Here is a 25,997-nt window from a genome sequence, read left to right as displayed (position 1 = left end):
TTTGGTCTCAGCATCAGCTCTATCATGCTAATGCTTGGTACATGTAGATAATTTTAAAGTGTCAACATGAATGAAATAGTTCTTAATGATACTCTATCAGCTTAAAAGATCAAGACTGAAAATGCTGCCACGTCCATTATAATGTCTAATATCACTATTCAGAAGAGGAAAATATACTAAATTTTTATTGCAAAAACAGTTCCAAAAAACCCAATCATCTGATCACATGCTTAATTGTAAAAGTACAAGAACATGCAGAGAGACAACAGGCTGAGAACATCTTGAAATTGACCATTTTGTTTGAGAAATACTTATTTGAAAAAAGGTCCTTAGTATGTCTTACACATGCACAGACCACCATTTGTGCTGGTCAGAGAAGGAAGCAAGACTAACTCAATACAGTTGATTTTACAGGGAAGTTTGGCAAATCTAACTGAACTTTAAAAAAAAAAAGACTTCAGACTTGCACAGTGAACGTCACAGCTCATAAAGAAGTAACTGAGGGAAAACAACAGTTAACAGTATATGTAGCAGTGGCAAAAGGTATCTAGTGCCAAAGAGCAATGAACAGAAGGCATTATTCTGCAGCTGACTTTCCTGCGTAAGAGCAATGAACAATATTCAGCTGCCTGATTGCAATCTGAATTGGCATTTTGATCATTGTTCTAGAAAACAGGGTGTAACCATCTCACTGCAGACCAAGTTTTAAGTGTGGGTGGCAGAAGATAGTTTTAGTTATCAAACTTACCAAAACACAATTTAGAGAAAAAGGATACTATGTTAAGGGAAATCAACAAATATTTATTTCTTTTGTGACTAAGCTAAGGGAATTTTCTGAGGTGCAAGTAAATTAGCATTTCATTATGTCTTTAATTTAAAAATAGCTAATAAATTGTAATTAACATTATTCTACAGAAATCACTGAAGTGAAATTGCCAATGAAAAAATCTGTCAGTTATATAAAGTATAAGTCTTCTAGCAACACAAGAATGAGGCAATGTTTATATCACTTTCAATTACAGTTTTCTGCCTGTAATGTATTGAGCATTCCTGTAAATGGAGTAACTTACTTTAGTTGGAAGAACAGCTTTCCCCCTTGCAGCCAAAGCATTTTCTTGGACACACGCAAGACCAGGAAGCTCTTTCCATTTGTACTATATCCTTTACTTTACCGATTCCAATTTCAAACACAACGTAGAACAAAGATCTTCTGCTAACAAAACCTCTTGGGTTTGCATCTTCATTGACTGAACACACCCACGATTAGGGATGTCAGCAGTGCAACCCAACGGGCATCCCCAGCCATTAAAATGCCACTAGAGGGCAAGCAAAGCACTAAGGAGCTCCCCATGCTCAGGTCTCCAGCAGCAACCCCGGTACCACATTTGTATCAAGGCTGCCCTGGACAAGTCTGAGGGATAGAAGGAGTAACAAGAGGGATGCAAATGTAATTTAGCATACTTTAACACTGCTTGAGTGGGAATATAGATTAGTAGGGCTTTTGCTTACAGAATTATCTTTATTACTTCTTTACCGTAATGAAGTACAACTTGCACAGTGCAGACAATTAAAGACATGAGAGGAAATCTAAAAAAGTAACTATTTAAGCTTTGAAAAAAGGGCTCATAATCCACTGGAATAAGCATCTATACATTATTAATAGCTGCACTGAAGAGAGGACATGAGGGGACAATGACATTTTGAATAAATCACATCCTAATCACTTCTGTTACACAGGTACAAGATTGAGTAGCTGTTAGCACAAGTATCAGGTTCGGGGTTTTGATTTCTGGGACAAGTCTAATCTGACTTGTAGCACCTCAGGTGCCCTGAGGGAAGTTCTCAGGCAACTTGTAAAATATTGCTTTTGCTCCTGTCTCACAATAATACGGGGCTACAGAAATTTAACAGTGACATTTTGGCACCTCCCTTGCAAAGGTGAGAATCAGACTAAGTTTGAAATGCTATTGAATAGCATGACCTGGTTTAATCACCAGGCCCTTATAAAATACAGCACAAGTAAAGGCAAAAGGAAAAAAAAAAAAAAAGAAAGGTTTTACTATTCCTAATCTTCAATCTTCTCCTTCATTAAGCATTTAAGCCAGGCCACTCTTGCATAAGACATCATGAGGAAGATGTTTATGATTTCTTCTTTTTTCTTCATGATCTAGAGCATTTATACTAGGAATATAGTATATTGAATATATATATTCTATATATAGATATATAATATTGAATATATATATATATCAAGTTTAAATTGCACTTTGGCAGAGTGAAAAGTTTTGTCTTCCAAAAGTTAACCTATAACCATACTTGCTGGTATGGCTTTTCTGGTTCTTTTCTTCAGAATCAAAAATCAATTAGGGAGGGATAGACTTGGGCAACGTTAATGTAGATATTTTCTAGCTTTCCTTTGGTGAACAGCTTTGCCACATCACAAACGGGAATGAGCTGACAGATGCTAAAACACTGTTGGCTTTTCAATGTAATCAGAGTTTCACATCCTATAGCTGCCCTTGCGTTGAGATAGTAGCACATTCAAAGATGGTGTTGCCTCTTGGACAGCCAAAAAGGAATATTTTTTTTGTGTCTTTGACACAGTTATGACAATTTGTGCTGGCCCTGCTTTTTTGTTGTTGCTGCTGCTGCTCTCAGTTGGTCTGTAACTCCTAATATTGTCAGCTGCTTTATCTGTTTTGGCTTGGAAGAGTAGTGCTGAGCTTCCTTTTTTATTGAGAATTCTATTTTAATCGCTCTGTAATTAGTGGCTGCACAGGTACTTCCCCATCCTTCTTGGAGAAAATGAAAAGAGATGAAAAATAGTTTGTACAGAGAATATAGGTCTCCATTAGAACTGCAAACTGCTCATATAAGAGACTTAAAATGGAGGCAAATCATCTTGGCTGTGTATCCAAACATATTTGAGAATACCTTTAAATGGGAGTGGAAGACAGATCACACCAGGAAAAGAGTACTGACCTTCCTGTATGATATCGTAGTTCTTGAGGAGAAGATGCTGTACTCCTGGCCGGCCCACACTTACCTTGCTGAGGACAGTCTTATCTCCAAGAAGTATTCTCCACAGCCTTTACACAGCCAGAAGCTATGGCAAGAATTGCTGACCAATGCTTTTCTATTTAAAAAGGGATGCTGAATGCAAGGTCAGTAACTTTTAGATGCACACCTCACTTAGGCACAATAGCTCCCACAGGTAAAGGCCGTATCAATTTGTATGATTTCTAATAAGCGCTTGGGGTGCATACATACACTCCTCCTACATGGTTGCACTGACCCTGTTCTAAACTTGATTTTTTTCAAGTATCTGGACATTCATCTCATTTCCTGTACCACCAAACTGGATTCTATAACCTGGGTTTCAAGAGTTGAGTTAAAAATACCCATCTTTTACTGTGCTTGAAGAAAGGGCTTAGGTAGGGGAGCAGAATAAACCTTAATATTAAAAAAAAAGTCAAAGGAAGCCTCCAGTGTTCACTGAAGTGAATCAGAGTGGAGAAAATATCACCATTGTAAGAATAAAAAAAAAAGAAAGTACACAGTCTTTCCCAGGCAATGAGAAGAATCAACACGGCAAGTTTGCCATGCAATTTCTGAAAGCAATCATTTCCCATGTTACCCTTTATCAGCCTTTCCTGTAGCCACAGAGCAGAATCTTGACCTCAAGTCCAGTAAAAAGGCTTATAGTAGCAATAGTGAGCTAAATATATTTTCACCTAATTTTTCTGCCCTTTTTTTCCTCCCAGTGAATTGTATGTGTCTGTTATATCTATATACAAGATGACTATCCTCCTTCCCACGCACGCTATGATAAAGGACTTTCTATACAGTCTAGCATCACTGCAGGTCAACAGCACTCAGACAGCAACGCTACTGTTTCTGCTAGGACAGGCATTCCTGTGGAACCTCACAGATTCCTTGCTGCTCTGGCTAGACAAGTTTTCAGGAAGATAGTCTGGCCAGCACTGGTGAAACACTCATCAGGACACATTTCCCCAAAAACTTTCAGGTTTTATGAGGGGGGGTGGGAGTTCCCCCCACTTTTTTCTATTTCTGGGTTTGGGGACAAAAACCGTTTTGTCAACTCCTAACGGATGAACATATCCTTTTTTTGCATACACATGTGTAATGAAATGATGATCATAGGAAAGAAAACTCCTGAATATGACAAAAGATAAAGGTGTTATTATCTTGTATTATCTTGCATACAGCTTTCTGTTATTCAGGAGATCCTATTCTAAAATACTGTTTAGAAAACATTTTTTCAATTTGACTATTTCCTTGATAGGACTAATAAAGAGCAAAAATAACTTGACACTACTTCCAGGAATACTGGGGCTGGTCAGAATGCTGAGGAGTCAGGAAACAACGTGATAGAGATGGATACCAGAACTGAGAAAAACTATGATCTCCTGTTCCACAAAAGCCCTTCAGGTTGCCTAAGAAATCACAGGTTGGAACAACCACCACCCAAATCAGGGGAATTCAATCCTAGTGCATGACTTGGATGACAAAAATCAGACTGACCAGATAGCAAAAAGGGTAACAAACCTGAACCATTTGCTGACACCCAGGAGGATGGAATTCATCCAGATAACCACTATCTTGTGAAAAGGAAAACTTGCTCAACAAGTCTTCAATCAGCACTCCACTGAAAACTAAACTTGTTTGATGCAGGGTTGGATCATATATTACAAAAGTGTGTCAAGAAGGCTTAACATATTTGGAGAAACTGGTGGTTTATACCAGCTAAAGATAAACATGAAGGTATTTGCCTATATTTACACTGATTGTTTTATGCAGTGACTAATAGTTGCTAGCCATAATTCAGCTTACACATCCACAAAAATGAGGAACTTAACAGGGAAAAGCGCGCAACATCTGTATTTACACTGTCTTTGGGACACTCCCTCCAAACAGGTTCTTCTCTAACCCCCGTAGATCACTGAATAAGTAGAAAACATCTAGGAGGGCCTAACCACTTGCAGATAATTGTTATCTACAGATAATTCTCAAATGAATTGAGTCTCAGTCTAATTGAACAACAACCCTTCCATTTTCTTTCCAGCACATATAAGAAATATACCTACATCACTTGAACCTTGGGGATGATGAAGGCGCTTTTAGCATTTAAACCCAAGCTAGAACTAGCTGTGCTTCACTGATCCCTGAGCTATTTTCTGTGCTATAAATTTAACACTTGCATGACTCTAGGCACTTCAGTGACACCTATAAGCTGGTTGTATTTAAACAGTATTTAACAGCAATGCCAATAAATCAAAAGTGAAATTTCAGCAGAGCTGAATGCAGAAGCATCCACATCCCCAGACATACGTCTTAACTATTAGCAATGTTCATCGAAATCTTAATTCCCCCAGACTGAGGTAGAGTCAAGCTAACACAGGAAACAATAATGCTATCTGACATGCATGACCTTTCTAATTAAAGCAACTTGTCTTTCTTAGAGAAGGCAGCCACTACAGCTCATTAACAGCTTTGCACTCTATTCTTCAAAATACTGTATCAACCAATCCATATTCTTTATTTCTGGTGGCATTTGGAAATGTCTCAATTTCCTCTTGAAGTTAATGAGAGACAATGGGTATTCAATTGTAGGTCAGCAATGATGGATGTTGCCTTATAAACATACCCATCTATTTCTACAGAATATTTTGGGCCAGTTCCACTCCCATTCCCTGTACCTCCTCCTACCCCTGGAATAAAAAGTTTGTTATCAGAAGGTCTGGCTAATACATAAAAAAAGGTATTTCACCATTTGATCTTTTTTTAATTGAACACACATATTAATGTGATACATAGAAAGCTATTTCATTTAAAAAAAGAAAAGTGCTACTGTCATAAGTGCTATCAGAAACCCCAGGACAGACAGTAAACAACGCTTCTTTCACTAATTCAGTTCTCATGTCTCCATTTCAAAAAACCACCAAAACAGACCATTGATCAAGGACCAGGAATCCCAGACACAGTACATTAACTGGACCCATACAAGAGTGATTTTGAATATCTAACTTTTTTCATAACATAGATTTTTAAGTACTTAAATAATACATCTTTTATCAATGCACTGCACAAAATAAAAACCACCAGCTTTCAGAACATTGGTGCATATCTTCTAATATCTCTGTATTTGTTCCAACAATTGACTAATATTTCCACTACAATTCCCTTGATACGAAAGAGCTAAAAGTTTAAGATCATTACCACAGGGATTGAATTCACATCAGTCACATGAAGTGAATTTCTACAACCTTGTTGCCATCAGCTTTAGATACCATTCAGGAAGATTTAGAGATACCTTACAACCAAAGAAGGGCTGCAATATTTTTCCAGTGGAAAAAAAAAATCTAACAAAAAGTTGCATTTGAAGCGTACAAAAATTTAAAGCTTGTTTTCTAGCTCAGAAAGAGCTACATACATGCAAACTCACATGAAAATTAGATATGATGTAATGCATATTAGTTTTCCCTCTTGTACAAAGCTTAACCCTGAATGCAATCAGACAACTAACGTGGAACAGCTACATATTGAAAAAATGCAGTGATCTATTTGACATTGATAAATTAAGAGCTACGGAAACACTAAGCAAACAGCTATTGCTCAGTATTTGAGTATGCTATTTGCGATATAAAACTGACAGCTTTTCCATTGCTAAGTCCTTGGTTAATATCCACAGTTATTTGAGCATATTTTGTGATAAAAATCACATTAAAATGGTTATTTAAAATACAAAAAACCGCATGTGTATATTTTTGTGGTTTCCTCCTCATTCACTCAAACTAAAACCACTTTTCACCAGAACACCGAAATCTGCTTTTCCACAGTAGGGGCTATTTCAGCTTTCTATGTCCAGCCTCGTTGCCTAGTGGAGCACTTTAAATGCAGATCCAAAGAGTCACTGAAGGCGAAAGGCTTCTTCCCTAGCTTTCATACACTTAAAAATGGCAGAACTGTTATTGTTGCTAAAAGTCCACAATAAAACACCACCTTCTGGTGGTGTTTCCTTCAGGCAGGAAAGATGACTAGAAAAAGCCAGCACGAAGAACAAAATGTTACACAAGTTTATGAGCAAACAAACCAGAAGTTTGGAATGAAAACATAGTTCACACAATTTTAACTACAACTAGTAAACCTAAAGGCTATTTTAACTGCTGTAGCACTTTACTAAGCTTTCACAAATACTTTTAGGAAGAATTATAAATGATGCAATCACTTTGTTTCCTATAACTTCTAGGATGTAGAGTGTATTGTACAGACCAACACCAGGCATTGGCCCAGATCCAAAGACTGCAAGTGCCAAGTAATGCAGTATTATTGTTGCTGAGGATTTAATACAATATGTTGAAAAAGTATTTCAGCATCTTTGTAAATGTTGACTCATTTCCTGCTACAGTAACGCACTTGTACCCAATATTCTGTGAAGAAGTGATTTGATAATCAATTTAAATGAGTAATTCCAGCATACAAACACACACCTGCTTGAGAAACATGTGGCCATGATATCAAGAGGCCAGCAAAAGCATTGTTACCTCACATTTCTCAGAATGAAACAGGATCAGAAAATACAACAGTACATTCTGTAAAGGGAAACATAACACTGATGGAGATTCAGCTCAAATAAATTGGGAAAGTAAGCTCTTAAGAGATGTTTTGCTGACAAAACAGAGTAAAACATCTCTTTAATCCTGACAACATAAAATATCAAGCAGGGTGTGCATTTATAGGACTGCTGTCTTACATTGCAAGTACTTCGGGGCACAGATTTTAATTCCACCTGCGGTAGACCTTGAATGCCTGTCCTTGTAGTGCTCAGATTGAAAGTTTATAACCCCAAAACAAACTCTGGATCAGCTACCTTTTACTCTGCATCAGTAAGGAACATCACTGATTTCAATCTCAGAAACACATCAATTTAAGAAACCTATTTTGTAGGTCATTGTAGCTGACTATATTTAAGCTGCTTACCCTAGGTTTTGGGGTTGGGTTTTTTTTGTTTTGTTTTGAAGTCAGGAAGAGAAACAGGTATGACTTGGGAACAATTCATTTCATCCTAGAGTAGGCATTTAAAATAGATCAGATTGCACCCCGAAGAATTAGTTTATTTTCAGTGCCCAAACTTTCAATAAATCAGCTATTGCAAACAAATCTTCACATTGTAGATGTCTAAAATTAGTTGAGATTAATCCTATTTTGAGTCCTCTGGGCACCAACATGGGTGCCCCTGTGTGATATCTAGAAATTTCACTGCCAGAGCTGATTCGAGAGATGCTGTCATAAGAGCAAGTGGTTGTAAAAGTCTCCCTGGAGTCTAGGAGAATTGTTCCAGTTCAGGGTTTTCCAAGGGTTGGAGTCCTGAATTCCAATGACATTTGTTACAACTATGGTAGCAAACACTGTAGTCCAGTAAGAACAGACTTATACACTGAAACAAAGGATGTTACATGGACTTTTTATTTCAAAGTAGCTATATCGTGATCCCATGGACTTGGTGCCCATTAGCAGCTGTGGTACATTAGTTATTGTGACAGTGCGCATCTAGGTCTGCTTCATCCAAAAGGAAACCAGTTTGCAACATATTAACCAAAGAACATAAGCAGATACAATCACAAGATTAACTTCAGATGAACAGAGTGCTTTTTAAACTAAAACACTACTGTAAATACACCTACTGACCAGCTTCAGAAATACTGACAGCTGTTTCCTAAATAAAGCTAGTCTTGAACTGTCACTCAATTCCTAAAATATTTAACTAAGGTTGCCTGCAGTCCAAAAGCCTTGCTTTTCATTTAGGTGTAGTCATACCGAACCAATTCGGACAGAGAATGACAAAAAGGTCACAAGTAGTAAATAGGCACCTTGCTTTTATAGATCCCACTTACAGGCATTTACCCTTGTTCATAAGTTGCACAGAAACCATGTGATAATTCAGGGGTTTGATGCACTGCACAATGACTTGTTCTTTATCTGAACTCTCAACAGAAGCAATAACCAAAACGAGGACATCCATGCTCTTAGATAGTTAATACAAAGGCAGTACCACTACATCTTGAGAGTTTCATAAGGTTTTAAATGCACAACTACGTTTCAGGCCAATGTGTAAAACTGATCTTGAGCAGCATATGATGAAAGTATAACAACAATATTTGTCATTTTATAACTTCAGATATATAAATATTATTACTCTGCAAAGCAAGGCTGCCTGCAAGCATTCTTCCAGCTTCTACAAGAACACAGGCATAACGGGAGAGTATTCCTCAGTGTGTATTTATGCTTCCTGAGGTGAAGTAGGAGAACTATATTCTAGTCCCTAAGCTAGCATCACTTACCTGTAGTTTGCACTACATGAGAACAACAGGAATAAAGCTGTGTCATTGCATAACTGCCTCTTAACCTGGTGCCAAATCATCATGCACTTAAACTTGCAGGCCAGTGCCAAATTCTAATCTCAAGTTCGATTCCTCTAACAGAGTCTCTCATTCTTCATCTCTCTCCTGTTCCACCATGGTCAAACAGTTATCATAAAAGGCAAGTCAGCAAGAGACTCATGAACTTATAATTAAAGGAAGATAGACATATTTCATTTATTAAGCTGTATGAGGCAATAATCAAGACATTCAAACTACAAGCTTCTGTGAATAGAAGAGTGCATATTATACATTAAGTACGGCAGGTCTTTTGGGTTTCAATAGAAAGTACTTCTTAAAACTGAAGAAAAAACCCAAAACTTATGTAGACAAGACAAAAACATGAATGATATGGCAAAAACAACATTACAAAAAATCTATTACATATTGAGTGTCCCCCCCACAGTGAGCATTTTTCACTTTAGAACTGTAATGGGTTCTGTGCAGTTCAGAAGGATCCAGAAGTAGTGAGTGATTGCATATATAAAAGTCTCAGCTGACAGCAAAGAAACAAGTGGGTAGAAGGCCCTAATATTTAAAACCTCATAAAGCAAACTTTTGAGCATCTACATCAGCTTGCTATTAAAGCATGCACGTTTCTTAACTAGAACATCTGTGTTCACCTTGAAGAAGGCTAAGGAAGGAAGTAGCTTCATTCCCTCTTGCCATCATCATGACTGTATAACAACTTAGTACAACATCACCATAACTCGATGATAAACAACTAGGGACAAATACACAGGGAGACAAAGGAAGTTATTCTAGCTTAGGTTAAGGAAACTCCTACTCAGAATAATTGCCCTGGGTAGCCCCAATACTTCTTTCCAACCATATGAATAGAAAAACTATATAGTTTTTATAGAAACTATAGTTTTTAATAGAAAAACTATATATAAACAAGTCTTCAAAGGACATCAGTGTTGAGAAAAGTTGTAGCAGTGAATAACCCAGCTTCTTAAACTATCCGTGACACTGGGGCCACTAAGGAAGATTTTATCATTGAACACAATCTTAATAGTGTATTTTGCCTTCCCCCCCCCAAAAAAAAAACACCACCAAGAAAGTCTTTTATTCCATTAACAAATCTGTTTAATAAAACCACTTAAGCAGGCCAATTTTATTCCTAAGTCGTTTCAACTGATAAAGTTGTTTGAGTAGCCTGGCAAGCAGTAAGACATTGTGTGCAGTGATACCTGACAACAAGGAGTGTAAACACACAAGACCAGCACTCCATGTAATTCAGTTTTACAGAACGTCCCCTGAGCTGCAGGCACTACCCAGGAACTGGTAATGCAAAATCCATACCACCTTGCATTACCTGGTAAACTCCATAGCAGTTATCTGGGCAGCAGGGAAAATGTTTGAACTCAACTCCTTAACAGTGCATACTATCAAGATTAGCCAATGCAAGGGCAGATTTCCTGGGAAAATGAAGAAATGACTGAGTCTCCAAAAAACCTCTGATGAAGTGATCGGAAGATGGGGGGGGGGGGGGAAGAGAAGTGGATAGTGCTTATGCACCTAGCTTGGCCCGAGTACCAACTAAAGACCAGATATGTGTGTCACCAAACTGGCGTGTATAATCTCCAAAATACTGCCCCCCATTAGCCCTCTTCCCACCAGGCTTACTCTTTCCTCATCTCTCCAACCTCTTTTTTGACCCCTGTTGAAGGAAGATAATTTAATTTTCCAGCCTTCTTTCACTATTTGACATGCCATTTATTTCAGAAACATTTGTCAGAACTGTTTCCATATCTGCTACATTCAAAAGATACATCAGTTGATTACGGATTGCCACAGTGGGTCTGCCTGTACCAGTGCATTGCTCCCAAATAAGCTCTTGAACACTGCGAGATGCCAACACTGCATTAAGATCCATGTTGGGACTGAGACCAGAATAGCAGCTGTGTCCCAGAAAGCCTCCTGAAACTTATTATCAGTGTTTTCCTGGCCTTAGTATTTCCTCTTAGTTAAATAAAAATCACATTTTCCAGAAAAACACAAGTGGCCCTAAGGTTTTGAAAGACATGAGGTAAAACACTGATCCCACTGAAGGCAGTCATTTCACTGACAGAAGTCTCCTTTGCATGTCTTCAAGTTATAAGAAAGCTCATTAATTTCTGTACAGGCCATCTCATCCCACTTTGGGCATGTTGACTTAAAGCAGGCCAGTTTCTCCTCCTGGAGAGCCTCCCATAAAACAGAAAGGGGAAAAAAGATGACTGAATTTCCCAGTCTCTGTCCCCTTGGGGTTAATATCTGCCTGGTATATCAGTAATCATTCATTGCATGGTTAGGCTGAAAGAAAGAAGAGATCATGTTTTAGATATTCTTGTATTGTTATATTAAACTTTGTTTTCCCTTTGACAGATATATTTTCCCATGGACCTTAACTTTCTAGAGCTACAGAAACTGTAACACTGAAGGCACGGTTAATGCTCCACTGCCAAGGCCACTGCTGATGTCTTACTTCCAGAAGAATATCAAGCAGGGAGTTACTGCTAGGGAGAGATCTAATATAGTGTCAATTAAGCCCTTATTTTTTTTTAATTTACTTTTTAATACATTACACCAGAAAAACAATGCTTTAGTAAAATCAGTGGATGGTTGGGTGTTGTTTTTTCATACCACATTGTTGACACAGTTTTCCTTCAAGGACCTCTGAATTTTTCTACAAGTCTTATCCTAAGGGGAAAGAATCAGACTCCTTTTTACTATTAGTATTTCTTCTTTTTCAGCTTACTTCCCTCCCCCCCCCCCACCTTTGCCAGCTGCAGCTCTGAAATTTTTATGACTATTTGACCACAGTATCAAAGAAATCCTTTGGGAACAATCTGTCCCGAGTTTCTTCTTTAAAGTCCTGTGGGTCAAGTGCAAATGCCTCAGCCTCCAACAAAGGAAGAAGCCTTTGAGGAGGGAAAGGAGTAGATGAGTTCTTAAGCCTTAGTGTGTTTCATAATTTTTTTTCTTTTTTTCCCCCCCTCCCTTTTCCTTCCCTTTCCTATGACTTCAATTTCTTTTTATTCCTAGTTCTGAAGAGGAAAGGCTATCCTCTTGCATAAATCACTTTTTCAGGGTCACTGTGTAAAGTCTGAGCCAGATTCTGCATTGCTAGTGCATTAAGCTCTTTCTGCTCAGAAAATCCTAAGTGAAGCTGTACTAGAAAGGAACCCTATGTCTTTTGCAAGGTCACAATGATGTGCCTCAACATTTTTGGGAAAAAATTAGAAACAATTCAAAAACTCTGTGTTTGCTAACTGTAAGGCATGTGCTGAGTAAGAAAGGACAGCAAAGCTTCTTGTGTATCAGTCTTCCAATTTTCACATTCTCTATCCAGCTTGAAGAACTAAGGAGGAGGTTTAAAAGTCTCGACCCACATTTTGTGTTCTTACTCATCACAGAGGATTTTCTTTCAGTCTCAGTCCTGTACTCTTTTCTCTGTACCAGCCTTGTTTGCAGAGAACACAAAGCTGATAATCTAGAGACAGACGCAAACTGTGCTCTACAAACTCAGGGCTCCCTTTGTGTCATTTTGGCCTCCTGTGTGCTGTCCATCTGCTCAACTGCAAATTTTGCAAAAGCTCAAAATTCTCCTGTTGAGTCAAAGGGCTGGCAAACAGTCCTGCTGTTGATGAGAAACAATACCCTCTTTTTCTCAGCTAGCAAGGGGCTTACAGGCAGCAAATATGAGAAATTAAAGTTAGGGCTGTGGAGGAAACGTCAAAGTTTTTCCACAGCTCTTTCAAACTGTTTTATCTGCTGTAGTTGGTGCCCACTACTGGCAGTAACTTCCTCCAAACTGTGACAGAGAATTCCTGTCTAGCCAGGCAGTGGGCTGACTATAGTGTAATAACAGCAAAAGACACAAAGGGAGCTTTGTGGTTTTAACTATCAAGTAGAAACCAGGACAAAAATTTTCTAAAGAACCTGCAGAGCATCTGAATACATACGAGATCAATGTATGAGAAGGACAACCTTCATAGACTGGAAGTCATAGAATAAGCTTGGCTGCATCAAGACAAAGCACAACCAATCATAGAATCGTTTAGGTTGGGAAAGACTGTTAAGATCGAGTCCAACCGCTAACCTAGCACTGCCAAGTCCACCAGTACACCATGTCCCTAAGCACCACATCCACACATCTTTTAAATACCTCCAGGGATGGGGACTCCACCACTTCCCTGGGCAGCCTGTTCCAATGCTTGATAAACCTTTCCATGAAGAAATTTTTGCTAATATCCAATCGAAACCTCCCCTGGCACAACTTGAGGCCGTTTCCTCTCATCCTATCACTAGTTACTTGGGAGAAGAGACCAACACCCCCCCCCCTTGCTACAACCTCCTTCCAGGTCTCCCCTGAGCCTGAGCCTCCTTTTCTCCAGGCTAAACAACCCCAGTTCCCTCAGCCGCTCCTCATAAGACTTGTTCTCCAGACCCCTCACCAGCCTCGTTGCCCTTCTCTGGACACGCTCCAGCACCTCAACGTCCTTCTTGTAGTGAGGGGCCCAAAACTGAACACAGTATTCGAGGTGCGGCCTCACCAGGGCCGAGTACAGGGGCACAATCACTTCCCTACTCCTGCTGGCCACACTATTTCTGATACAGGCCAGGATGCCATTGGCCTTCTTGGCTGCCTGGGCACACTGCCGGCTCATGTTCAGCCGGCTGTCAACCAGCACCCCCAGGTCCTTTTCCAACAGGCAGCTTTCCAGCCACTCTTCCCCAAGCCTGTAGCGTTGCATGGGGTTGTTGTGGCCGAAGTGCAGGACCCGGCACTTGGCCTTGTTGAATCTCATACAGTTGGCCTCGGCCCATCGACCCAGCCTGTCCAGGTCCCTCTGCAGAGCCTTCCTACCCTCGAGCAGATCAACACTCCCACCCAACTTGGTGTCGTCTGCAAATTTACTGAGGGTGCACTCGATCCCCTTGCCCAGGTTATTGATAAAGACATTAAACAGAACCAGCCCCAGTACTGAGTCTTGAGGAACACCGCTCGTGACTGGCTGCCAACTGGATTTAACTCCATTCACCACAACTCTTTGGGCCCAGCCATCCATCCAGACTTTTACCAAGTGAAGAGTGTGCCCATCCAAGCCATGAGCAGCAAGTTTCTCCAGGAGAATGCTGTGGGAAATGGTGTCAAAGCCTTCACTAAAGTCTAGGTAGACAACATCCACAGCCTTTCCCTCATCCACTAAGCGGGTCACCTTGTCATAGAAGGAGATCAGGTTGGTCAAGCAGGACCTGCTTTTCATAAACCCATGCTGACTGGGCCCGATCACCTGGCTGTCCTGTACGTGCTGTGTGATGGTACTAAAGACAATCTGCTCCATAACCTTCCCTGGCACTGAGGTCAGACTGACAGGCCTGTAGTTCCCCAGATCCTCCTTTCGGCCCTTCTTGTAGATGGGCATCACATTTGCTAACTTCCAGTCAACTGACTAGTGATTGAAAGTGGCTTGGTGAGCATTTCCGCCAGCTCCTTCAGTACCCTTGGATAGATCCCATCCGGCCCCATAGACTTGTGTGTGTATAGGTGGTGTAGCAATCTTTTGTTGGCTTCTCAGTTACTGTCCTGCTACTGAATTTCCTTTTGTCTCAGTGGTAGCACTATGATCTAGGTCAAGGTTGACAGAACTAGAAGATGGTTAGTTATTCCAGGTTTTATTCAAGTAATTTACTAAAAACCCTACATCTAGTAGACAAATTTAACCACCAGCATCCATCTGACAATTAGCATCCAAATGCAGGGTGTGGTTTTGTTGTCTCAGAGTGAGGATCACATTCCTACCAGCTGCAGGCTTTTGAATCACATTATCCAAAAAAACACTTTCAGGACCACATGTCTCAAATCAGGGTCAAGATCCTGGCTGGTTTTGTGGTGCACTGGCACTATTCTACATACCCTTCCTATAGCACTTCAGAACTCCCTCAACCTCTTGGCTACCCTCATGATGATCAGACATATTGGCACAGTGTCCAGCCAATCTGAGTCTAAGAAATTAATGAATGAGTTAGACCTCTGGATCTTTCAATGCCTAATCTAGACTCCTCCAGTAGACAATTTCTGGCCTGATTATGAAGAGAGCCAGGGTTTGGCAGAGTGGGACTGCAAGGGATCTCATTCAGGCATTCTGCAAGCATCTCTCTAAAAAGAAACAGCAAGAACAGCACAGAATTGTTTAGTAAATAGAAATAGCCCAAGCAAATGCAAACACTATGGCTGAAAACACTTCTAGATCCCCAAAACCTTAACCATACAAACACTGATGTTCCTATTTGTCTTCTTGATTGCCTGTATCCTCAACTCTCTCTGAAAAGGCAGGTAAGGTAAGGATTCCAGAGACAGGATGAAGCTTTAGATAATTTGGGAAATACAGCAGCACTGAAAGCTTTAGAATTTTCTGTTTTGTTTTGCAATTTCATTGATTTGAATGAAACCATCTACATTGGTCTAAGTTTCTCATCCTGAGAGCTAATTTGCTTTGGGGTCCCTCTCACTCAGTAATTAACTGGAGGAGGGAGTTGGAGCAAGATGACACAAAGTATTCCACCCAGTGTAGTTCACATCAAGCATTAGAGCACATAGCTTTGCTTTCCTGCTCTCTTTTCCTGCTGGCTGCCACCTCCCTAATGCTATGCCCATCTGTTGAAGGATGGCCTCTTCAATTCACCATGTTGTTATCAGAGAGACTCCTGTTCTGCCGATTTCCCCATCCATCTCAAGGAGAATGCTTTATCCTCCCCTTCTATTGCACACACATACAGTGTTTGTGAGAGGAGAAAGAACACATCTCAAATCAAAGTCAAGATTTTCAAAAACAGCTTAAGCATTTGTAATTATATCAACTAGGATTTGGCTTCCTAAACACATATGAGTATCAGTTCTTTGGTATTTCTGGCACCTCTGATGAGCCCTAAAAAGCACAAGGGTTTTCTTGTTTCAGCCACCAGAAAGCACATCAGCCCAGCCTGCACCAAAGTGCTGACAACAGTCAAACCTTCAAACTGTGCCTACTTGGGAAGCAAAGGGTAAAAAAAAAAAAGTAAGAATGTTACCTGTTTTCTTCTTTATGTGTGTAATCGCTTTATCAGTATGGAAAAGTACAATAATTGGAGTAAAGAGCAATCAGCTGGAAAACAGAATGCCACAACACCCACAGCATTAGGGAAACTGCCCACACTGCTATCAAGCTTGGTCCAGTACAGCAGGGTAGATGCTTTTCCCTCCATTTGAATGGAGTCACCACTAAGATGAATGCTTCTCAGTTACAGCTAATCTTTCATTATTGTCAGATTATAAACACTAATGTGTATGATTATAGGCTGAATAATACTTAAAGTGTATGTATCCTAAGGCTGATTAAAGATTATACACACACAAAAGAAGTGTAGCTCTGCTAATCATCCTCATTTTCCAAGCACTTTACTCTTCCTGTCTCTTATAGTTCCTTAGCTACAGTATTAATTTGGAGACCTAGGCATCTCCCACTTTGGGAATTTAGCTATAAAAGTACACTTTTATCTCAGAACATGTATTGCTGTAAAGCCTTCTGAAGCTTTGGTCTCCAGTAGTACAAAAAAAACCCCCAAATTTTTCTCTTATATTGTAAACACCACTGCAGATTTAAAACAGCACTACAGTCATTTACTTCCTCAAAATACAGCCTTTTAATCTTAAATGCTTCTTAGGTGTAATATATCTTTTAAATTGAACACTGACTCCAGAGCCATGCAAAATGTTATACAGCTGTAACCAGAACATTCTCAAAAAATATGCAACATTTCAATTACACAAAGCAAAGCAAAAAACCCAGTCATCTCACAATCTGACAAGTAAACACAGGAGACTGATTTACACTAGCTGATTTCAGCTGAGCTACATTAGAGTGACTGACTAGCAAATGAACCACCTTATATTGAAGACTTAATTTTGTGTTCTAGCATACACAAATAATCTCTCAAAGTACACCACTCTCCATTTTACTACAGATCACACTGTAAATTTCTGTTTTGCAGACCTGCTTTTATTTCACAAAGCTAAGCAAGATAGAAAGAGCAAAGTTCTTAACCAAGACCATATTTCCAACCATGCTTGCCCACATTTCCTTTGTTCCACAGCTTCTCCTCAGTGGCTGACAGCTTTTTTTTCTAACACTATCTTGCACTTCAGAGATCTCATTTATCAATGAGCTAATTTAGCTAAAAAAAAAAAACCCACCAAAACCCACCCACTTTTCTTGATGGAGAGAATTAACAATGGGACTATGTATACAGGATCAACAACTTTCTATTGATCTTTGCTGCTGCCAAAGAAATTCCATTGTTTTGAAAACTCTGATCAGAAGCATTTCTTCCCCCTCCTCCCCAGCGTTTCTAGTTTTGTCATAAAGCTAGACATTTTTTCTTAATCTATCCAGGTTTCCATCTGAAGACTTCTTTAGATCATCTTTAGACCATCAAGCAATACAGATATTAGGTCAATAGAATTCAATAATGCAAAATGAAGTGCTCCCATTTCTCTGCTCACTGTAAAAACTATCATAAATCTGTACACAAGTGCTCACTTTCTAAATCCTCAGCAAGAATACTTTTACTATAGCTTGAACCCAAGGAAGAAATAATGTCTTTGGCTTTGCAGGCTTTAAGTGTGATTAACTAGTGTTACCTACTGCAGAACACTGGCCAAGGAATTTCATCCAGTGACTCCTTATTAAAAGAAGAGCTTTTATTACAATAGCCTTTGGGCAATTTCTTAAAAATGAAAAATTCTATCACCCTACATCAAACAACTGACATCATGGTCACATCCTTCACAGGCTAGAATTCCCTAGCTGGAATTCTATATCGATCTCTTCTTGCTCCCAAGTCAAATCTTAGGTCCAACTATATATGTTTCTCCTCTTCCCTGCCATTAAATCTGATCCATGATTCACTCAGCCTTGAAGATATAAGCAACTAATAACCCAGAACAAAATTGCTTCTGATGAAACTAAGGTCTTGTGCCCTTCCTCAGTTCACTTGCAGAAAACAAAGATCATGAAAAGGATATCTACAAAGGATATCTACAAATTGTTGTGGTTTATCCTGGCAGGCAGCTGAACACCACATAGCCATTCACTCACTCCACACCCCCCACAGTGGGATGGAGGAGAAAAAAAAAAGTAAAATTCATGGGTTGAGATACAGTTTAATAGGACAAAAAAGGAAGGGAAAGTAATAATAATAATAATAATAATAAAAGAATATACAAAGTAAGTGATACACAATGCAATTGCTCACCACCCACCCACCAATGCCCAGCCAGTTCCTGAGCAGTGGTCACTGCCCCCTGGCCAACTTTCCCCCAGTTTATGTACTAAGCATGACGTCACATGGTATGGAATAGCCCTTTGGCCAGTTTGGGTCAGCTGTCCTGGCTGGGCCCCCTCCCAGCTTCTTGTGCACCTCCAGCCTTCTCAGTGGGTAGAGCATGGGGAGCTGAAAAGCCCTCGACTAGTGTAAGCACTGCTTAGCAACAACTAAAACATCGGTGTGTTACCAACATTGTTCTCATCCTAAATCCAAAACACAGCACTGTACCAGCTACTAGGAAGGAAATTAACTCTATCCCTGCCGAAACCAGGACACAAATTCACATGGAAAGCAAGAAAGGTTTTATAGTAGAAGCATCAACAAAACATACCTTATTGTTAAAGCACACCCAAACTAGCAGATTTTAAAAAACAGGCGAGATATTTGTTAAGTATTTTTCTATATACAGAAATTGTTTGGGTCACCAAACACATCTGACCTATGCTTATCCAAAGCCTCGCCTGACTTATCACAACAGGTAAATTCTGATCATAATAGTTGTGCTTCTTGAGAAAACAAGTTGACTACTTAATTCAATGTGTTATTATTTTAAATATGCAACAAATTACTTGAAAGCAAACCTTTCCCTCAAAATATGTCACGTCTATGTTAAAAATCACACAGAAACCTTCATATAGAAGTGGTTATCTTTAAGTATTTGAACATTCAAAGACCATACAATATGACAAAGTTTTAATTCTACTAGTCAGGGAAACTTCTTCCCTTGGCTTCAGGAGAGACAGGTTTCAAGCCTATATAAGCAAACAAACCACCCTTATGCTATGCATACATAGACATATACATAAACACTGTGTTTCAAGAGGAACAGATTCTTAATCTTGGATATTTGCATATATTATTGATAATTTTCTTTATTGTCTAATGGCATAGAGATTTAGTAGTGAACATAAGGACATAATACTGCATTGATACTTCTTGCCATATATTCATCCGTTTCCTACTACTATACTGAGGATCAAAGTTCTTGCAATTGAAACTCTAAGGACCATTACATTACTTATTTCAGGATTTCTCAATACAAGGGAGGCTATGGGTTACTATGTCTTCATGCCTCAAGAGATCAGAGTACTAGTCCAACTGCAGTCTTTGTCAATAAGGAGTAATACAAACAAAATAGCAACTTCCAAGACAAGCTAAAGCCTCAGTAACAGTTATTATTCAAGATCTTCACTCACATCCTGGTTTCCTCACTCCAGGAGAGCATTTATTTTAACACAAACTCCCTGCGGCAAATCAGCCCTACAAGATTACAGGGAAGATGGCACTGGAAAGAAAACCACCTACTGAAGTCCTTAATCCTCTATTTACCTTAAGATTCAACAAGCTTCTCTTTGTTCCCATGCATCAACCTTCTACCACAGAAAAGACTCATAAAATAACCACATCCAGTGGTAAACCTCCCACACCCAGATAGAAAAAGCAATCTTGCTCCAGCCATCTTCCCACACACTCTGAGTAACAGTCCTGAGATGATAAGAGAGAGCTGCAGAAGGGGGATAGAAGAATAACTCATAATGGAATTCAATTTAGTCCACCCACCTATACAAACCTCTCACCCTTAACAGAGGTGAATAAATACCTGCAACTTTTTTAAGCCTTTGGCCACTGAGACATCCTTTATAATGTGATGACATTATCACCATTTCAAAGCTAGCCTTACACACATGCAGAATCTCACCCTTCTCATTCTCTCATAAAGTCACTAACCTGAGTTTGCTGGAGCTTTTACTCATGTCCACCTGGAAGTATGGTATAGCCTTTAGCTCCTGTTTTCATTCAGGCTGGTAACCAGTCTAGTTCCTGTGAGGATGAAACTAAATCACTGAAAAATTGAGAGCATTTAAATACCTCTCCACAATACTTTTTTTTTTTTCTTCTCTCCAAGCTCAGGAGAACAAACTAGCTGTTCTATAATCATCTGTCAGGAGACACTCAAAACACCTGTGCTAACGGCTGTACAAAATACCCCAAGCAACAGCCCTCCACACAAGCAGTTCCCCTGCCACACAGCACCAACACAGTAACCCTGTTATAACCTCTGCTGGCACTGAACAAAGGTCAATTAACACCTTCACCCTCGACCACAAATTACTTAGGCTAATACAGAGTGAAGACACACCAAAACTAATCAAGGAAAATGAATCCTAAATCAAAGTAGGAGAAAAGCTTTTTAATCTCTTACTTTCTTCACCTGTTGTAATCAGATGTCCTTCCTGCTACATAGACAAAGTAAAGAGCCATAAAGTTACAATTTATATTTATGGACTTACTGACTCAAAGAATAATGTCTCTCTCCGGACCCTTAATCTCCTGATACCACAGCAACCATTGCACAAATAACTTCTGCAAAAAAAGGATTTGTGCTCCTGACCAATCCTACATTGCTTCTGGTTCCTGCTCCTGATGAACGTCATTCAGCCACATCTTCTGAAGTGTACGGAACGCCCTAGCGCACACAGAATGGGTGTTTACTCAACGGTACCATTTACCTGAGTTGTTTTTGTAATTTTAGCGAACTTACAGTCTTCAATTTCCAAAGTGTAACTTTCCAAGCTATGTAGGGCAGAAGTGCTTAAAATATTTGACTTCACCCCTTTGCTTTTCATGAGAATTTGAGCTTAGATTACAGAGATCTGCCAGCTCCCAGGCTAGGAGACTCCCTATTCCTCTGCTGCTGCTGGGGCTTCAAGTGTAACTAGCTTAGGGGCTAGAACCCTGGTGGTTCTGGTCCAGAATAGTGTTGTTGCCAGGCTACCAAAAATTCTGGCCTTTTGCCCCATTACAACACAGATATCTTCCGGGTGACCATCCAAGTATGCACACCCATTTGTTTGCACAATGTGGGGTTTGTTCCAGCAAATATTGAACAGGCTTTTGCACTAAACTGAGGCCCAGCTGAAATACCTGCCTACGTACAATTACTGTTTTTTTCTGGTTTCTCTCATTGCTATCCTGTCTGTAATACTTCACATAGATGAAGTACTGCTTATGAACATGTAAGATATACTATGGAAACATCATACTGCTGTACAAGTCCCACAGTGCTGATTAATAGCAATAATAATGCACAAGCAATTGTGCTTTTATTTTTCCACATTTGTTCTATGGCCATTTTCCCACAAGTTTGATTGTAGCAAGAAAGTGTTTAATGAATCAGGAATAATAGCAATATACGGCAGGAGAGCTTTATGTACAGTTTTAAGACTTATTTCCTTTTGTTGCTGAAAATGGGACACTGGAGGCAAGTCAGTGCATTTATGGCACTATGTTTTTACAGCTTTGTCTTTCCTTACTAGAATGTCACATATGGATTTACAATTGCCAACATGCATTTTCAATTGCTGAAAATGATAGCTGCAATCTAAGGCAACAGAACTGTGAAAGCAGAGATGCACATACATCTGGCTTTACATTTCTTAAGACATCAGACCCATGCCTTTAACACAACTGCATTGCTCCAAAAAAGCTTTTCAACAAGGTTACAGCCCTCCACACAGCCTTTTTTCCCTCCTCTTTTTGAAATATGAACCTCTCTTGAAAGTTGATACATTGCTGACTCTGTTCCAAATGATCTTGTCTTTACATCCCTGTAGAAGCAGGTATTTTATCCCACTTGTCTTGGATGGTCAGTTCCAGAATAACAGCTGCTGAATGTGATACTGGGCTGTACCATCCTTCCCTCCTAAGGAAAATCTTGGAACGAGCTGTCCTGTTCTCAGGGGCTGGAGTTCCTGATTAGCTGTGTGCACACTTAGAAGAGTTTTCAGTCTCCGATGACCTCTCTGGTTTGCCTTTCCTAGTGTGCCTATAAGCTCTGAAATGCATCAGAATAAGATAGGAAAATGATGAAATGAACCAGTAACATGATGATTTATGGAGGCATAACTTTTCATTATTTTTTTTTAAAGCGTTTGAATGTTTTTCCACTGTGATACTTAATTTGCATAGAGTAAATCACCTACCGGTTGAAAATGAGTAATAGCTTTTACTCTGTTTATTACATGATATTTTATGCTGAAATTTAATACAAAGGTTTAATTTCTTAAAAGACCTGGCTAGCGTACTGACACATAAGTTCGAATTCCTTACACCTTGACAATGACTGCTATAATCACCAGGCTCATCTTCTAAAACATTTTGTGTTGAAGAACACTCCTGAAATGGCCATTTCTTTAGAAAGATGTTTTATTAAGAAATATTTTTAAGAGGTTCAGATATTGGATGTATTGGATTTGATCTATTGGATCAAATACTCTCTTGCAACCTTACTACTTTTTGCCAGTTTGGTGGGGTGAAGACACTGGACGCTATCTGAATCTGACCAGTTGAGCATCTCTCTCATATAAATGAACCACAAGCAGAAAGCTATCTCCCACATGTAGCACTTGCCTTGCCCATCAAGCAGAGTAGAAATAGCCAGTAGCTCCTCTTAGTAAAGGTTCAATACCCTCAGTTACAGGCACAATCCACTTGACTGCTCTAACCTCAGCTGATGCTGGTGCTTGTAAGGACGAGCAGCATACCTTCTCTGCCACACTGTGCAGACACTCGGTGCAGCTGTTCCACACATTGTCATTTTGATACTTCCTTTGTTATAAATGATAGCGGCAAAGCTGTTAAGGTAGCTCTGTTTGGATGCAAAGAAACCAGATCCTGCTTTGCTATGAGGCTGAAGGCAGCCTCAGTGAACCCAGCCCCAAAGCACCGACATCTGGACATGTGTGGCACTGGCTGCTGCAAATGGCTTGGCAAGTTAGCTCCATGGATCAACAGGCTTCAAGGAGACATTTAAACTTTGCTATTAATGATGGGAAAGTCATTTTAAAAACAGGATCTAGCCAGACATAGCCACATATTTGCATGGGGGTACTTTAGAGCCATTCTTCATACAGATGTTCTAGATAGCCTATTTAAAAAGAAAAGCTGTAAAGATTTTCTAAAAAACTGTAGATGGTGCAGTTTCAGATTTCTCCTAATGTGGTAGCTAGTATTTTGCTCACCTGTTCAGGCAGTATAATATATTATGTTCAGAGGGCTAGAATTCTCCAGATATGCATACATTAACCAATCAAAACTCCTTTTTCTTTGCAAGGTCTTTGGCAGCCACTGATTGATAAGCCATAAAATGTTCATTCCTTGCCCAGAGCTTCTGATGAGTACTGAAGATTATACCATTTAACTCTCCCAACTAGTGCAGCACAGCACTAAGCAGAATTAGAATACTTAGAATTATACTTAATCTAAAGATGGTTTCTTTGGGGTAAAACAAGCAGTTAATTTACATATCATCAGTTATGCTTACCCCTCTATATGTGAAACTATAAATTATTCCCAGGGCTGAGAAAACAATCACGCTTTTCTCAAAGTCAAGCAAAGTGTAAATACATTCAAAAGAATAACAAATGTAACTGCACTGTGAGGTAAGCACCACACAAATGCTCAGAGCTGAGAGCAAAATAGACTTTAGTGATTAATAGAAAAGCTGAATGCATTTTCTTGACATGTCTGCTCTTCATCCCAAGGATGGTATACCTCCGTGCAGTATTCTCAGGCTTCAAAGTGTCAGTTAGGGAATATGCTGGCAGAGGTTGCAGTGTGATCTCTGTGTCAGGAAGAGGAGAAGTGAAGCTACATTCAGGTCTTTCTCCATTACAGAATACAATCTTTGTCATGTTTTGTAATATAAGGAAAGGAGAGCCAGCTGCAGAATAGTATGCACTATTATAAAGTTATGGACAACAAATGCCTAAGAACTTCTGGTGCTGTATAAGCAAGTAGCTTTTCTTTCCTATTCAGAGTTTCTAATGCTTGCTTAACGACTTAAATGCAGTGACTTGATCTAAACACTGTGGGCATTTGGAGCTACCCTAAAAATAGACTGCAAAATGCTACTCTCACAAATCAAGTACATATTATGGAATTGATTAATAGTCCATGCAACTTTAAATAAATGCACCAGTGAGTGGGATGCTTCTCAAAGAGGTAGGAAAAGCTGTCTACGTTGAGTTTGATGGAACTATATATCACCCAGAGATTCTAGTCCAGTTACCTTAATAACATAGCTTTATAATCTCTGAAAACTGTTTAGATAATCTTTAGACAGAAACAGGTCTTTCTTTTGATAAGGAACAAATAAATCTGATGGAAACTCTAGAAGGGTTTAATTTGTTTTACATAAAAAGGCTGGAACATCTAAACACTGAGATTAGGGCCTCCATAATCAGATGATGACCAGTGAAATTATGCAGACAAATGAGATCTATAGGGAAGCTCAACAGCATTTTTAGCAAGAACTCAAGGCATGGTTAAGAAAACCAGGAATGACAGAAGTTTCAGGAGTTCTAGGAAAGACTGCATTAGTTCAAGAAATCCATTTAGGTATATAACTATAAAGACGCCATCTCTGACTATTAACTCCTGGAGGCTGAGAATATTCTGAGTTGATCTGTAACTGTATTATTCCCAAGATATATGCTGGGAAGGTGTTGGAAACAGCATGCTAGGCTACTTGGAGTCTAGGCCACTTAAATGGCCAGAAAATTCTTACATAAATTATATAAAGAGGAGAGGTCATGAGGGCTTATATCTCCTAAGCCATACAGGTCATCACGGTCTTAGTAAAAAATACCTTTTTGTTTACTTTGCCAGCATCTTTATAGCAGAAGTCAATAAGGACAGAACTGTTAGATATACATCCAAGTCTTGCCTGTATGTTTTCAGGTAATGTTGTTATCTAGCATAGACACAGTGAGGAGTGCTGCTAGACAAAAAAAAATGCAAGAAGTTGATCTGTAGGTGTTGTCAAATTCTGACTGTCATCTGAGAATGTAACGAAGTGTTGGAGATCTTTCTGGATGTTAACAGGAGAATGAAGGTAGGAAGGACTCTCAAGCCCTCCTTTGCAGGGGAAAATCAGGAAATAGTGTGAACAGAAATTCTTCCTTCTTATTCATGAGGAACTTCTTCCCCTGTTGCAAAATACAGAGAAGATTCACTTCCTCTGGCAACAGATTCTGGCAAAAGTGGATTCTAAGGGGAAGATAAAACAGCTGGGGACAGGTATGAGGCAACCTACAATGTTCTCTGATGTTGTAGTCCATGTTGTTGAGTAGCTCAGTACCAAGAATGAGAAAAGGTAGTTTACAATGCAAGGAAAAGTGGTTAAAATCCATAAGCATGGCA

At 39.4% G+C, this 25,997-nt stretch overlaps 1 protein-coding gene across 1 annotated transcript in view; it reads right to left on the bottom strand.

The window, feature by feature from the left end:
• NKAIN2 (sodium/potassium transporting ATPase interacting 2) overlaps positions 1–25,997 on the bottom strand; it is a 563,371-nt gene that overhangs the window by 463,341 nt on the left and 74,033 nt on the right. The gene's annotated exons all lie outside the window — the stretch shown is intronic.

The sequence above is a fragment of the Aptenodytes patagonicus genome, chromosome 3 (genome assembly GCF_965638725.1).
Source record: "Aptenodytes patagonicus chromosome 3, bAptPat1.pri.cur, whole genome shotgun sequence".
Classification (NCBI taxonomy): domain Eukaryota; kingdom Metazoa; phylum Chordata; class Aves; order Sphenisciformes; family Spheniscidae; genus Aptenodytes; species Aptenodytes patagonicus.
This window is presented reverse-complemented; position numbering and strand designations above follow the sequence as displayed.